The following is a 13319-nucleotide window of genomic DNA, read 5'->3' as shown; positions in this document are numbered from 1 at the left end:
GGCTGCTTTTATTTTGTATAGCATGTCTTTTGCACATGTTATTAGAACACATCGACTTCATTTTATAACTTTTTAAAAGCAATGACAACATTATGCATATTATAATAAAGCTTTATTAAGGAGGGTTTTTTTCCTATTTAATGGCTCCAGTACTTTGCTTACAGTATTTTCTGTTGAAATGCTTGGTTATTGATGTCAGTTTGGTTTTAGAGTATCATACTAATTTTGAACAGTTTGGGGGGGGAGGGTGCTTGCCTGCCATCCCCCTCCCTGCCTTGGCAGTTTTATGTTTTGGCAGTATATTTTAAAATTTTAAAGTATACATTTTTGTTTAGAAAGTTATTTTATCTGTTTTTTAATGATACTTCGCCACATTTTAGTGGGCATAATTTTTTATGCAGATTGGTAAAATTTAGTAACACAGACACATAAATAAACTGAATATTTTTGTGTAATATTTTTAATAGGCTTTAACCCTAAACTATTTGGACTTGTTTTTAGTTTCAGGCGTTTCAGTTTGCTTTTTTTTTTTAGTTTTCAAACCTTTCCTACATAGTTTTTGTTTTTACTTTCTTAGTAACATTTATTTTACAGTACAGTTAAGCAGAACTTTTGGATAGGATTTGGCGGTTTTGACATGTGTTTGAATGCCCACTGCACCCTTTAAAGTAGCTTCATTATTTATCATTCATAAACTGTTAAAAAAAACACAACAGAATGTGGATGGCACTTTTGAATGGAATTTTGGTGATTGGGCTTCGCTCCTTATGTTTACTGACTGATTTTATTTTATTGATGCTGGGTTGCTTTTAAAGCACATGTATGCAGTGTATAGTGGGATGCAATGTATACCAAATGTAATGCAATATGTAAATGTATCTAAAGGAAGGCAGTTTCGGTGTAACTTTGGATGTGTGGTATACCTTGTACCCATCCCCAGGGCTGTCCAGATGGGGGGGGGGCAAGTGGGGCAATTTGCCCCGGGTCCCACAGGGGCCCCTACGAGAATTTTTCGGGGCTCCTGGAGTGGGGTCCTTCACTTGTTCCAGGGGCCTCGGAAAACTCTTGCAGGGCCCAGGCCCCCGGAGCTTCTTCCGCTCCAGGTCTTTGGCAGCACTTCGGCAGCAGGGGGTCCTTCTGCTCCGGAACCTGCCGACACCCGCGGGGGGCGGGTCCTTCTGTTTGAGTCTGATCGACTCAGCATAGCTTTGCTCTATGCCAAATAAAGAAACTTGAGTGACAAAACTGGAGTCGAACTGAGTTCTTGGGGAACATCTTGAAGGCTATCCCAAAAACACTTGCTGTTAAAAATGTACACCGTATTTCCAGTCTGAATGTGTCTAGCTTCAACTTCCAGCCATTGGATCATGTTAGACCTTTCGCTGCTAGATTGAAGAGTCTGTTATTAAATATTTGGTCCCCAGGTAGGTACTTATAGACTGCGATCAAACCACCCCTTAGCCTTCCCTTTATTATGCTAAATAGATTGAGCTCCTGGAGTCGATAAAGCAGGTTTTCTAATCCTTTAATCGTTCTCGTGGCTCTTCTCTGAACCCTCTCCAGTTTATCAACATCCTTCTTGAATTGTGGGCACCAGAACTGGACACAGGATTCCAGCGGCGGTCGCGCCAGTGCCAAACACAGAGGTAAAAATACCCTCTCTGCTCCTACTTGAGATTCCCCTGTTTATACATCCCAGGATGGCATTAGCTCTTTTGGCCAGAGTCACACTGGGAGCTCACGTTCCGCTGATTATCCGCCACAAGCCCCAAATCTTTTTCAGAGTCACTGCTTCCCAGGGTAGAGTTTCCCATCCTCTAAGTGTGGCCTATGTTCTTTGTTCCTAGATGTGTACATTTACATGTAGCCATATTAAAATGCAGATTGTTTGCTTGCAACCAGTTCCGATTGCTCTGTACAAGTGGCATGAATTCATTAATTAATTACTTCATTAATTACCACTCCCCCAGATGTTGTGTCGTCGGCAAATTTTATGAGTGATGATTTTCTGTTTTCTTCCACATCACTGATAAAAATATTAAATAGCGTAGGGCCAAGAACCAATCTCTTGTGAGCAGTTCTTCTTTATCTGGTAAGCAGGGCCGGCACAACCCATTAGGTGACCTTCAGTCGCCTAGGGCACTAACATTTGAGGGGCGGCGACCCTGGCGGCTGGATCTTCGGCCACCCCAGTCGTTGGCGGTATTTCGGGGGCGGGACCTTCCACTGCCTCTGTCGGGGGCGCCATTTCAGGGGCGGGACCTTCTGCCACCTAGGGCGCCAAAAAAGCTGGCGGTGCTCCTGCTGGTAAGACAAAGTCTCACAAAGGATTCCCCTGCTGTGGCGGCTGTGCTGTTTTTCAGTTAGGTGGGGTGTAAGCAGAGCAATGGGTGTGATGCAGGCCAGCGCTGGCCCTGTAGTGTCGACAAGCCTAGAGTCTCCGAGCTAAATGCGGGGAAACGGCTGAACCAAAGGACCCGCTTTGGGGAATCACCCCTGAAATTGTCCCCCCAGGACAGCGCAGTGCCCCGACTTAGCAGAGGCAGGAACTGGCTTTTCCAGTCTCTGCTGCTCAGCTTGTTCCCAGGACAGTTAATCTGCCCGGGGATGCTGCAGCGGGAACGGGGAACCTCTGACCCTACTTCCGTCTCCTTCTGCCCCTTTCATCACAGTTCTCTATTTCAGTCTGCTGTCTCTGGCTTCTTCCTTCCCCTCTGCCCGGGGCACTCCTATTCCCATAGGGTTGTGCATCTCAGTACAAGCAGAAGCTCTGGGATTTGGAGACACAGGGGGAGCAAAGAAGAGGGGGAGCAGGGGCTCTTTGTGCAGAGTCACTGTCCTGCCAGGTGTAGTGTGAAAAACTGCTCTCTGTTTTAATTTGCTACTTGGGGGTGTACTGAGCATGCTCGGTAACATCTGCTGAAGCCACTGCCCTTCATCCTGCCCTTACTTGGCATAAGATTCTGTGGACTGCTTTTCACAGGGGTTAAAAAGGTGCAAAGGGGGCAAATCAGAGGAGGGGGTGGCCAGGGCCCAGGGGTGGAAATTGACTGGTTGGGGAGGGAGATCAAGCAGCAGGAAGCAGGGATTGGGGGGCGGGGTTAAGCCCAGGGGAGAGACACTGCCAGAGGGTGACAGAGGGTAAAACCCCAGCACAGGGAGAGGCAGAGGGGGAACCCTTACCCTGGTGGACTGAGACACCAGTGTTTGCAAAAATGGGAGGGGAGGGGGGGCTTTTTTTCCCCCTCCTCCCACAGACAGCACCTCTCAGCATGGGCTTCCCAGGGCTGAGTTCTTAAAGGCACAGGCACAGGGCTGGGTTCTTAAAGACACAGGCATCCCAGTGCCTAGTCACTGTCACTCCTCTCTGTCTGATGTAAACCTACTGCAGGTCAGGAGACTTGATTCAGTGAAACATTTTACATACACCCCCTCAGAAACAACGAATCCGTTATCACTGTATCTGACCACATACATAGAGTCTCCAGGCAGTTCACCAGCTTGTCTTATCTGCTGCTGGATTCCCTGAATTACTCTTCGCGCTTCATCCTTTAGCTTTGTTATTGTGCAGATGGGCTATTGGATTTAGATGTGTATAATCCTTATTGAAAATATGCACAAGCGAATATTTGCTAGTCGTTTTAGCACTGACCTCTGTGTCTCTAGTTTTGTCAACACCGGAAACGAAGCTGCAAAAAGAAATGACATTTAAATGACCTCACTCTATTCAGGGGTATCAATACATCTGTGCACCAGGCAGGGTCTTTTGGAAGCCAAAGACTTTATGCTTCCATCCCACGCCACTGTCATGTTTTAGCAAATTAGGACATGTCAGCAAATAAGAACAATCTTCATATCAAAAACTGCTACTGGTTACAATTTGCTACCCCCATACCAGTAGCCGACTAGGTCCAATAGCAGTTTAATAGCAGTAATGGCTATTGGTAGCAAATTACATCAGATAGCAGTTTTTCACTGGCCCCAGCCCTTTCTCCAAGTCTCTCTCCATCACCTGCAGGCTTCGGCTCAGAGGCTGGTGTTGGCGGAGCCAGGGGCTGGTTCCAGCTATCGGGGAAAGTCCCCCCTGGGCTGGGCACAGAGGGGGCTTAATCCCGTTCTGCACACGGGCCCCCAAAGCAGAACCCCCGGGGGAATCCTGTGACTCACCCCCAGACTCTGAGTCGTGGACTAAGGTCCCCTGCAGGAGGCTGGGGATTTGCTGGGAGAGGCTGCCTGTTGGAGTGTGTGCGCACCCCCAAAAAGGCTGGGGGGCTTGGGGCTGGGTGGGGGAGCTGCAGCAGGGCACTGGAACAACTTGTATGGTGGGGGCTGAGAGCCATTGAACCAAACTGCAAACCCTGGATATGATGGAAACCACTTCAAGCCAGGGAGGAAGGGTGACCAGACAGCAAATGTGAAAAATCAGGACGGGGATGAGGGGTAATAGGAGCCTATATGAGAAAAAGACCCAACCATTGGGACTGTCCCTATAAAATCAGGACATCTGGTCACCCTGCCGGGGGGTGCGACACCCCCCTAGTTCCAGCGCCTCTGGGCTGCGGTGCGAGGCAGTTTATCGCTAGGACCCAGACGCCAGCTGGGCTGGGGGTCACGCCGGCCCGGCTGCAGGAAGTGATGTGACTTGCACTCCCCGGTCGCTACAGTAACTCTTTGTTGTTGCTGTCTGGGTGAGTGAGTCCCAAATCCCCTTCCCCCCCCCCGCCCCCTCGCAGAGCTGGGACCAGAGCCAGGAGGATCCCAGCCCAGCAGCCTCTGCCTGCAGGGACAGCACCCAGTAAGTCTTGGCACCAAGGGAAAAGAAACCTTCCCACCCACTACGCCTCTGTGAGCGAGGAAGGGGAAGAGGGTTAGGCCGGGGGAGGGTGTGCATTTTTTTTTCACGAGTGAATTGTCACATCCCTGTGCAGTGTAGGGGTGCAAAGCATCTGTGCCTTGCACACTCCACGGGCTGGTGAATTTCCATAACAGGTATCAGAGAGGGAGCCGTGTTAGTCTGGTTCTGTAAAAGCAGCAAAGAATCCTGTGGCACCTTATAGACTAACAGACGTTTTGCAGCATGAGCTTTCGTGGGTGAAGGCAGCCGACGAAGTGGGCATTCACCCACGAAAGCTCATGCTGCAAAACGTCTGTTAGTCTATAAGGTGCCACAGGATTCTTTGCTGCTTCCATAACAGGGGAAGTCAATGGAGCTACAGCTGATGGAGAGCGGCTGGGGATCTGGCTTGGGAAACCCCCCCCCCCCACTGTATTAACAGTGTTTATTAGAGTAACCATTTGTACAAAGCTGCTTTAGTCTCCTCCAGAGTCAGCTAATGCCAAAATCTCTTTCTTTCTATAAGCAAGCTAATGCCTGACCAAGTGGCATATGATTTTGGTTTTGGTTTTGCATCCCTGCCCATCCTGGCGAATAGCCACTGATGGACCTATGCTCCAGGAATGTAGCTAGTTCTTTTATTAACCCTATTAGTGTCTTGGCCTTCACAACATCCTCTGGCAAAGAGTTCCACAGGTTGACTGTGTGTTGTGGGAAGAAATATTTACATTTGTTTATTTAAAACTTGCTGCCCATTAATTTCATTTGGTGACCCCTAGTTCTTGTGGTATGCAAAGGAGTAAATAACACTTCCTTATTTACTTTCTCCAACCCACACATGACTTTATACACCTCTATCCTATCCCCCCCTTATTCATCTCGTTTCTAAACTGAAAAGTCCCAGTTTTATTAATCTCTCCTTATATGGAAGCCGTTCAAAACCTCTCATCATTTTTGTTGCCCTTTTCTGAACCTTTTCCAATTCCAATATACACCTCTACCCTGATATAACGCTGTCCTCGGGAGCCAAAAAATCTTACCGCGTTATAGGTGAAAACGCGTTATACTGAACTTGCTTTGATCCTCTGGAGTGTGCAGCCCTGCCCCCCTGGAGCGCTGCTTTACTGCATTATATCCGAATACGTGTTATATCGGGTCGCGTTATCTCGAGGTAGAGGTGTATCTTTTTTGAGCTGGGGCAACCACATCTGCACGCAGTGTTCAAGATGTGGGCGTACCATGGATTTATACAGAGGCAACATGATATTTTCTGTCCTATTATCTATCCCAGGGGTAGGCAACCTATGGCACGCATGCTGAAGGCGGCACGTGAGCTGATTTTCAGTGGCACTCACACTGCCCAGGTCCTGGCCACTGGTCCGGGGCTCTGCATTTTAATTTAATTTTAAATGAAGCTTCTTAAACTTTTTAAAAACCTTATTTACTTTACAGACAACAATAATTTAGTTATATATTATAGAAAGACCTTCTAAAAAGGTTGAAATGTATTACTGGCAGGCGAAACCTTAAATCTGAGTGAATAAATGAAGACTCGGCACAGCACTTCTGAAAGGTTGCCGACCCCTGATCTATCCCTTTCTTAATGATTCCCAGCATTCTGTTCGCTTTTTTGACTGCCACTGCACATTGAGCGGATGTTTTCAGGGAAGTATCCACGACTCCAAAATCTCTTTCTTTCTATAAGCAAACTACAAAGGGACAAAGCCTGCTAGCTCACGATTTTGTTATGTTATTTGATTCTGTCATTATATTTTTAAAGGCCTTGTCTACACTAGGATTTTAGGGGGTGATTTTCAAAGGCCCAAAGGGCAGAGGTCTGTTCTGTGTTTGTGTAGGGCCTAGCTCAGTAAGTCCAGGTGGGGGAGGATATCTTTTTGGGGGCCAGCTTCTGTTGGTGACCAAGACAAGCTTTCGAGCTTACGCAGAGCGCTTCAACGTCAGTCTGGGCCTGAGCTGACGATCAGCTCTGTCTCTTTCACCAACAGAAGTTTATCCAATAAGAGATATTACGTACCCACCCTGGCGCCTAGATTTTGCGCGAGCCCTGCCACCTGGAGCTGAAACGTGTAACTTAGCTTTGTGGGGGCCTGGGCGATTGCCCTGCTTGCCACCCCTAATGCCAGCCCTGCACTTGCAACCCCCCATAATCCATCCTGCAATTCCGCTGCGGGTCAGAACCGTCAGGTTGAGAAACACTGAGCTAGATGAGTTGATGTACCACCTGGAAGACCTCTGCGTGCCCCCTGGGGTATATGTACCCCTGGTTGAGAACCACTGGTGTAGGCCATACCTACAGAATGGGGTCTGTTTCCTGGGAAGCGGTGACTCTGGAATGGATTTAGGGGTCGTAGTGGACAAGGAACTCAACATGAGCTCCCAATGTGATGCTGTGGCACACAGGGCTAATGTGATCCTTGGATGTTTAAATAGCAGTGAGTAGGAATAGGAAAGTGATTTTACCTTTCTGCAACATTGGTGAGACTGGTACCAGAATACTGCCTGCCATTCTGGTGTCCACATATTAAAAAGGATGTTGGCAAAATTGGAAAGGCGTGCAGAAAAGATTCAGCGGCCGGAGAACATGCCTTATAGCAAGAGTCTTAGGTCTGGGCTACACTACACACCTCTGTCAGTATAATGCACAGTCAACCTGTGGAACTCCTTGCCAGAGGATGTTGTGAAGGCCAAGACTACAACAGGGTTCAAAAAAGAATCTGGTAAGTTCATGGAGGATAGGTCCATCAATGGCTATTAGCCAGGATGGGCAGGTGTCCCTAGCCTCTGTTTGCCAGAAGCTGGAAATGGGCGACAAGGGATGGATCACTTGATGATTCCCTGTTCTGTTCATTCCCTTTGGGGCACCTGGCATTGGCCACTGTTGGAAGACAGGACACTGGGCTAGATGGACCATTGGTCTGATCCAGTATGGCCGTTCTTATGTTCTTAACTCCATCACTCAGAGGCTGAAAAATCCATCCCCCCGATCAACGTGGTTATACCGACCTCGCCCCCGTGCACACAGCACTATGTCGGTGGGAGAGCTTCTTAGTTTCCACCTCTTGCAGAAGTGGGTTAACTAAGGCAAAGGGAGAGCTCTCTTCTGTCCACTTAGAGCGTCTTCATTAAAGTGCTGCAATGGTGCCTATGCAGCGCTCTCAGTGTAGACCTGCCCTTGAGGAGCTTAACCTGTCAGCTTATCGACAAGAAAATCGAGAGGTGACTTTGAGTTGATTAAGGTGTAAATGCTGTTATGGGTTGGGCTAAACCTTGTTATGGGACAGGCCTGGCCCCTGCCTTCCGTTCAGAATAACGCTGAAGAAAGCATTGTAATTGAGTGGCGGAAACAATGGAATTAGCACCCATATCCACAGGCATATGTGGGAAAACCGAGTAGAAGCCGAAGCCCAGAGGGTTTCAAACACATGGGCTAGGCCAGTGGTTCTCAAACGGGGGTACATGTTCCCCTGGGGGTACGCAGACGCCTTCCATTGGGGAATTCAACTCATCTAGATATTTGCCTAGTGTTACAACAGGTTCCATAGAAAGCACTAGCGAAGTCAGGACAAACTAAAATCTCACAGACCATGAGTGGTTTATCCTGCTCTGAAGACAATACACTGAAACAGAAGTACAAGATTTCTATTCCAAGTGGTTTATTTTACAATGATATGGTAAAAATGAGAACGGCAGCAGTTTCTCAGGCTTAGTGGCTGGGCCCCTTTTGTATTTTCATGTCTGATTTTGTGAGCAAGTCGTTTTGAAGTGAGGGGAAACTTGGGGGTACCCCAGACAAATCAGCCTCCTGCAAGGGGGACAGTCGTCAGGAAAGGTTGCGAGCCACTGGGGTAGGTATTTAATTGGTAGAACTGTTAGGAGGCTGAAATTGGCTCCTTATTCCCTTATTTGTGGCTCCCAGTTGCTTCCTCAAAGGCCACAAAAATATTTAAAAATACGTCAGTGTCAGATTATTTTTTATTTTTTAGAAATTGGATCAAATGAACATGACTGAATGTGCTACACATTGAAGTTACAAATTACTTAATTGTTTATTAATTCAATAACCCAATAAGGAGCTGGCTGCACCGGACAATACAAGTCTCCAGTCACCCCAATTGATGCAGCCCCGTGACGGTTACAGCTGTTCTGAAGGAGCTGGAACAAACCGGTGTGAATGCGCCGTGTGAACGGTTAGGTAGGTGCTTATTAGACAGTCTTTGGTGAATACAATTTTCAGTGTTGCTGACCCAAAAGGGGGTAGTGGACGTCATGCACTTGCTGAAGTAGCTCTCAAGTGAAGGACACCTTTGTGTCAGAGCAGAGGCCTGGTTTGATCCCTAGGCTGTGCAAAAAAAAAATGCTGGTAGAATCCCCGAACCTTAAGAAAAACTTTTATTGGCGGTGGGGGAGATGTATCTCAGGAACCACATAATCAAACAACCGTAAATGTAGGTCACTAAGCCGCCCCCACGTTTCCATGCCGCACAGCAAATTTCAAGACAATCCGAATACCCATGCGGATTTTAGAGTGATTAGAAGACTTCCACCTTTAAGCAGAAAGCAGGACCTAAACTGAACTCCCCAGCACTGTGACAAACAGCTGACACACAGGCCTGTCTTATCAGCTGTCACCCACCTTCCATGTGGAGATGCTGGTAGGTTTCAAAGTCCTTCAAATCCTTCCCCCTTTTTACAATTTTCAGTTCTTTGCTTGTTGGACTTCTTTAACCCCGGGTATGCAATTTTCACCAGAAAGGGTGGTATTTTTACAGACTCATTTAGGAAATTTGGAATTTGCATTAATTTTCCCCCAGTGGTTTTAGTTTCTGATAGTTCGTTGATGCTTATCTGGCTTCCCTCCACAAGTCACCGCATTGCGTATCCTATTTCAAGAAGGATGCGAATCCCTTCCCCTTCCCGAGTGGTAACAATGCAAGGTGAGGGGGGAACATAAGAACGGCCATCCTGGGTGAGACCAAAGATCCATCCAGCCCAGTGTCCTGTCTTCTGACAATGGCCAGTTCCAGGTGCTTCAGAGGAAATGAACAGAACAGGGCATCATCAAGTGATCCATCCCCTGTTGCCCATTCTCAGCTTCTGGCTAATAGCCATTGATGGACCTACCCTCCCTGAAATTATCTAGTTCTATTTTGAACCCTGTTATAGTCTTGGCCTTCACAACATCCTCTGGCAAGGAGTTCCACGGGTTGACTGTGCGTTGTGTGAAAAAAATACTTCCTCTTGGTTGTTTTAATCCTGCTGCCTATTAATTTCATTTGGTGACCCCTCGTTCTTGTGTTATGCGAAGGAGTAAATAACGCTTCCTTATTTACTTTCTCCAAACCAGTCACGATTTTATAGACCTCTATCATATCCCCCCTTTAGTCGTCTCTTTTCCAAGCTGAAAAGTCCCAGTCTTATTAATCTCTCCTCATACGGAAGCCGCTCCATACCCCTGATCATTTTTGTTGTCCTTTTCAGAACCTTTTCCAATTCTAATATATCTTTTCGAGGATGGGGCGACCACAGCTGCACGCAGTATTCCAGATGTGGGCGTACCATGGATTTATACAGAGGCGATATGATACTGAGTCACACCCATGCATCCGCACTAGCAGTCACAGCGCAGACTGTGGAGAGCGGAGGCTGTACGGTTCTGACAGCCTCTCTTTCAGCGATAGGGTCACCGAACTCCTGGGTGCCAGATGAGCTGCTAGAGCAACCGTGAGGGGTTTAAACTAACCAGGAAGTGGGAGGGGGATAACAATCATGGTACCAATACCCAAGCTTGTAAACCAGCCTCAAGTCATCATAGGTCTGACAAATCCAAGTGCAAAGAGACATATAAGTAACACTTTTAAAAAAAAATTGTCTATCTTCTAATGCGAGGAGCCTACGTGATAAATAAGAAGACGTGGAGATGCTCATGTATGAGAGGAAATATGGTATGATTGTTATTCCCAGTTCTCCGCAGGCTCCACTTCCTGTATCAGCCTGTGGCTAGTAGGTGTGTGATAAACGGGAAGGCCCTTCACCATCTGCTGCGGGGGACAAGGGGCTCTCTCTTTCTCCCCACCCTGACGCCTCCTGGCTGCTCAGAGCAGGGTGGGGGTGGGATTCTGCTACTCTATCCTCCCCAAGAGCTTCCATTTTATGGGCTTCCTCCCCTGTGACTAGTGGGATTGTGGCTGGGGCAGCAGGTGCTGAGTGGGGGACTCTTGTTGTTTCAGGGGCCAGTGACCTTCGAGGAGGTGGCTGTGTATTTCACCCAGGGGCAGGGAGCTCTGCTGGACCCTGCTCAGAGAGCCCTCTACAGGGACGTCATGCAGGAGAACTACGAGACGGTGGCCTCGCCGGGTAAGAGGTTCCTGTCGCCTTGGTTATTGGAAGCTGAGGGGTTTGGGATATGGCCAGATCAGCTTCTTCTCAGGGTCTTCCCTGGCCACTTCAATTTCAGGGGCATGGGCCTGATAATCCTCAGATCCAGAGTGAGAGAGACAGATCTCCGCACCCTGTCCCATAGGACGGAGGAGTCCGAAACCCAGTGGAGATGCTCATTTGTCCCCAACCCCTCCAGATCTCAACGTGTCAGAAGAACTGTCCTGACCTGCCTGTCTGAATTCTCATTCACACACAGAATCCCTCTTCCCCTCCCTTCCCGGGACTAGCTCCATCCCTGGGCAGGGCTCTGGGCTCTTGGGGGTTAGAAATAGGCTCGCGGTTTTTCCCTTCGGGAACTGGTGAGCAGTAGCGATTACTGTGACTGCCAACAGCCTCCTGAAAACCAAACGGAGTTTCATCTCAACCCCACGGAGCATCCCATCTGTCCCTCTCCACCTCCACGGCCTTCCTATTTCTCTACGGGTGGCTAATTGGTTCATCAGTCCCCAGACTCACCAGCTAATTAGCCGCGTATTCCCCAATCAGTCTTCTCCTGGAGAACAAATGGGTGCCTATATAGACGCCGACGGCGCTGAGCACCCACGGAAAAAAAATAGTGGGTGCTCAGCATCCATCAGCCACAGCTGTTCAGCCACACTGCAGATCAGCTGTTTGGATGCTGGGGGAGGCGCTTGGGGGAGGGCTGAGAGCAGTGAATGATGGGTGGGCGGGGGCCTTGGGGGAGGAGCGGAGAGGGCAGGAAGAGGCGGGCAAGGGTGGGGTGTCAGGGGAGGGGCAGAGCGAGGGCAGGGCTTCAGGGGAGGGGGCAGGGCTTCAGGGCGGAGCACGCCTGGGGAAAACCAAAAGTCAGCACCTATGGGTGCCTAAGTGATCACTTGTTAGCCTCCAGCACTCTGTCACAAGCGTATCTTGAGTGCAAAGGGTGGTTATCTGAAGTCACCGTCTTCCTGTGTACCTGCAGCCAAGCCTTTCTTCAATTCACCCCTTGTAGTCTTGCAGCCACCACCCTTACAACGGTCAGAAAAAGAGAACATATAATATTCATAACTTATTACAGAGCAGCTCCAAATCTGTCAAAGGCACATCTCCCCCCCTTCCCATCCCAAGGGGGCTGTGACCATGGTCAGGGCGCCAGAACAGAGGCGGCCAGGGGGCTGTGCCCTCCCGCTTTTTACTGGCCATAAGGGTGAGCAACGGGGCGGGAGGGGGCGGAGAGGCGCAAGCAGGAGGCGGGGTCTTGGGGGAAGAGGCAGCGTGAGGGCTCTGGCAGAAGGGGGTGATACGAGGGCAGGGGTTCAGGGGAATGGGTGGTGCGAGGATGGGGCTTGAAGAGAAGGGGTGGGGCAGGGCAGGGCCTCAAGGGAAGGGGTGGGACCTCAGGGGGAAGGGACAGCTTGGGGACAGGGCCATGGGTCAGAAATTGGTGCCCCCCCCCACACTTTTAGGAACCTTGCTCCGCTCCGTTCAGATTCCACGTCCCACCAGCCCAGAGCAGGGCCAGATTAAGATGGAGGAATGTTCTTTGTGACAAACACTCTCCCAGTGCTTGACACACCCTGATCTTGTCTGATTTCACCCCCTGAGCAGGATTCTCCATGCCCCCAACCTGGCCTGATCGCCCGGCTGGAACGAGGGAAAGAGCCGTGGGTCCCAGATCTCCAGAGCTTTAAGGAAAGGGAAATCATGAGAGGTGCCCGAACAGATGAGGAATCAATCAGACTGACACAGAAGCCATCAGAGAGTGAAGCAAAAAGCGGGGACTCCCACAAACATGTTGTGAATGAGCTTCCCCCAGTTCTGCCTCATCTCACCCATGTCAGGGCTGTGGCCAGCAGGTGTCATAGGACGCAAAGGGACCTGCACTCACAGCAGGACTAAATATCCCTGACAGGTGTTTGTCTAACCTGCTCTTAAAAATCCCCAACGATGGAGATTCCACAACCTCGCTGGGCAATTTATTCCAGTGCTTAACCACCCTGACAGGAAGTTTTTCCTTATGTCCAACCTAAACCTCCCTTGCTGCAATTTAAGTCCATTGCTTCTTGTCCTATCCTCAGAGGTTAAG

The sequence above is a fragment of the Mauremys reevesii genome, linkage group 15 (assembly GCF_016161935.1).
Source record: "Mauremys reevesii isolate NIE-2019 linkage group 15, ASM1616193v1, whole genome shotgun sequence".
Taxonomy (NCBI): domain Eukaryota; kingdom Metazoa; phylum Chordata; order Testudines; family Geoemydidae; genus Mauremys; species Mauremys reevesii.
The sequence above is the reverse complement of the archived record's forward strand: the minus strand, read 5'-3'. Positions refer to the sequence as shown.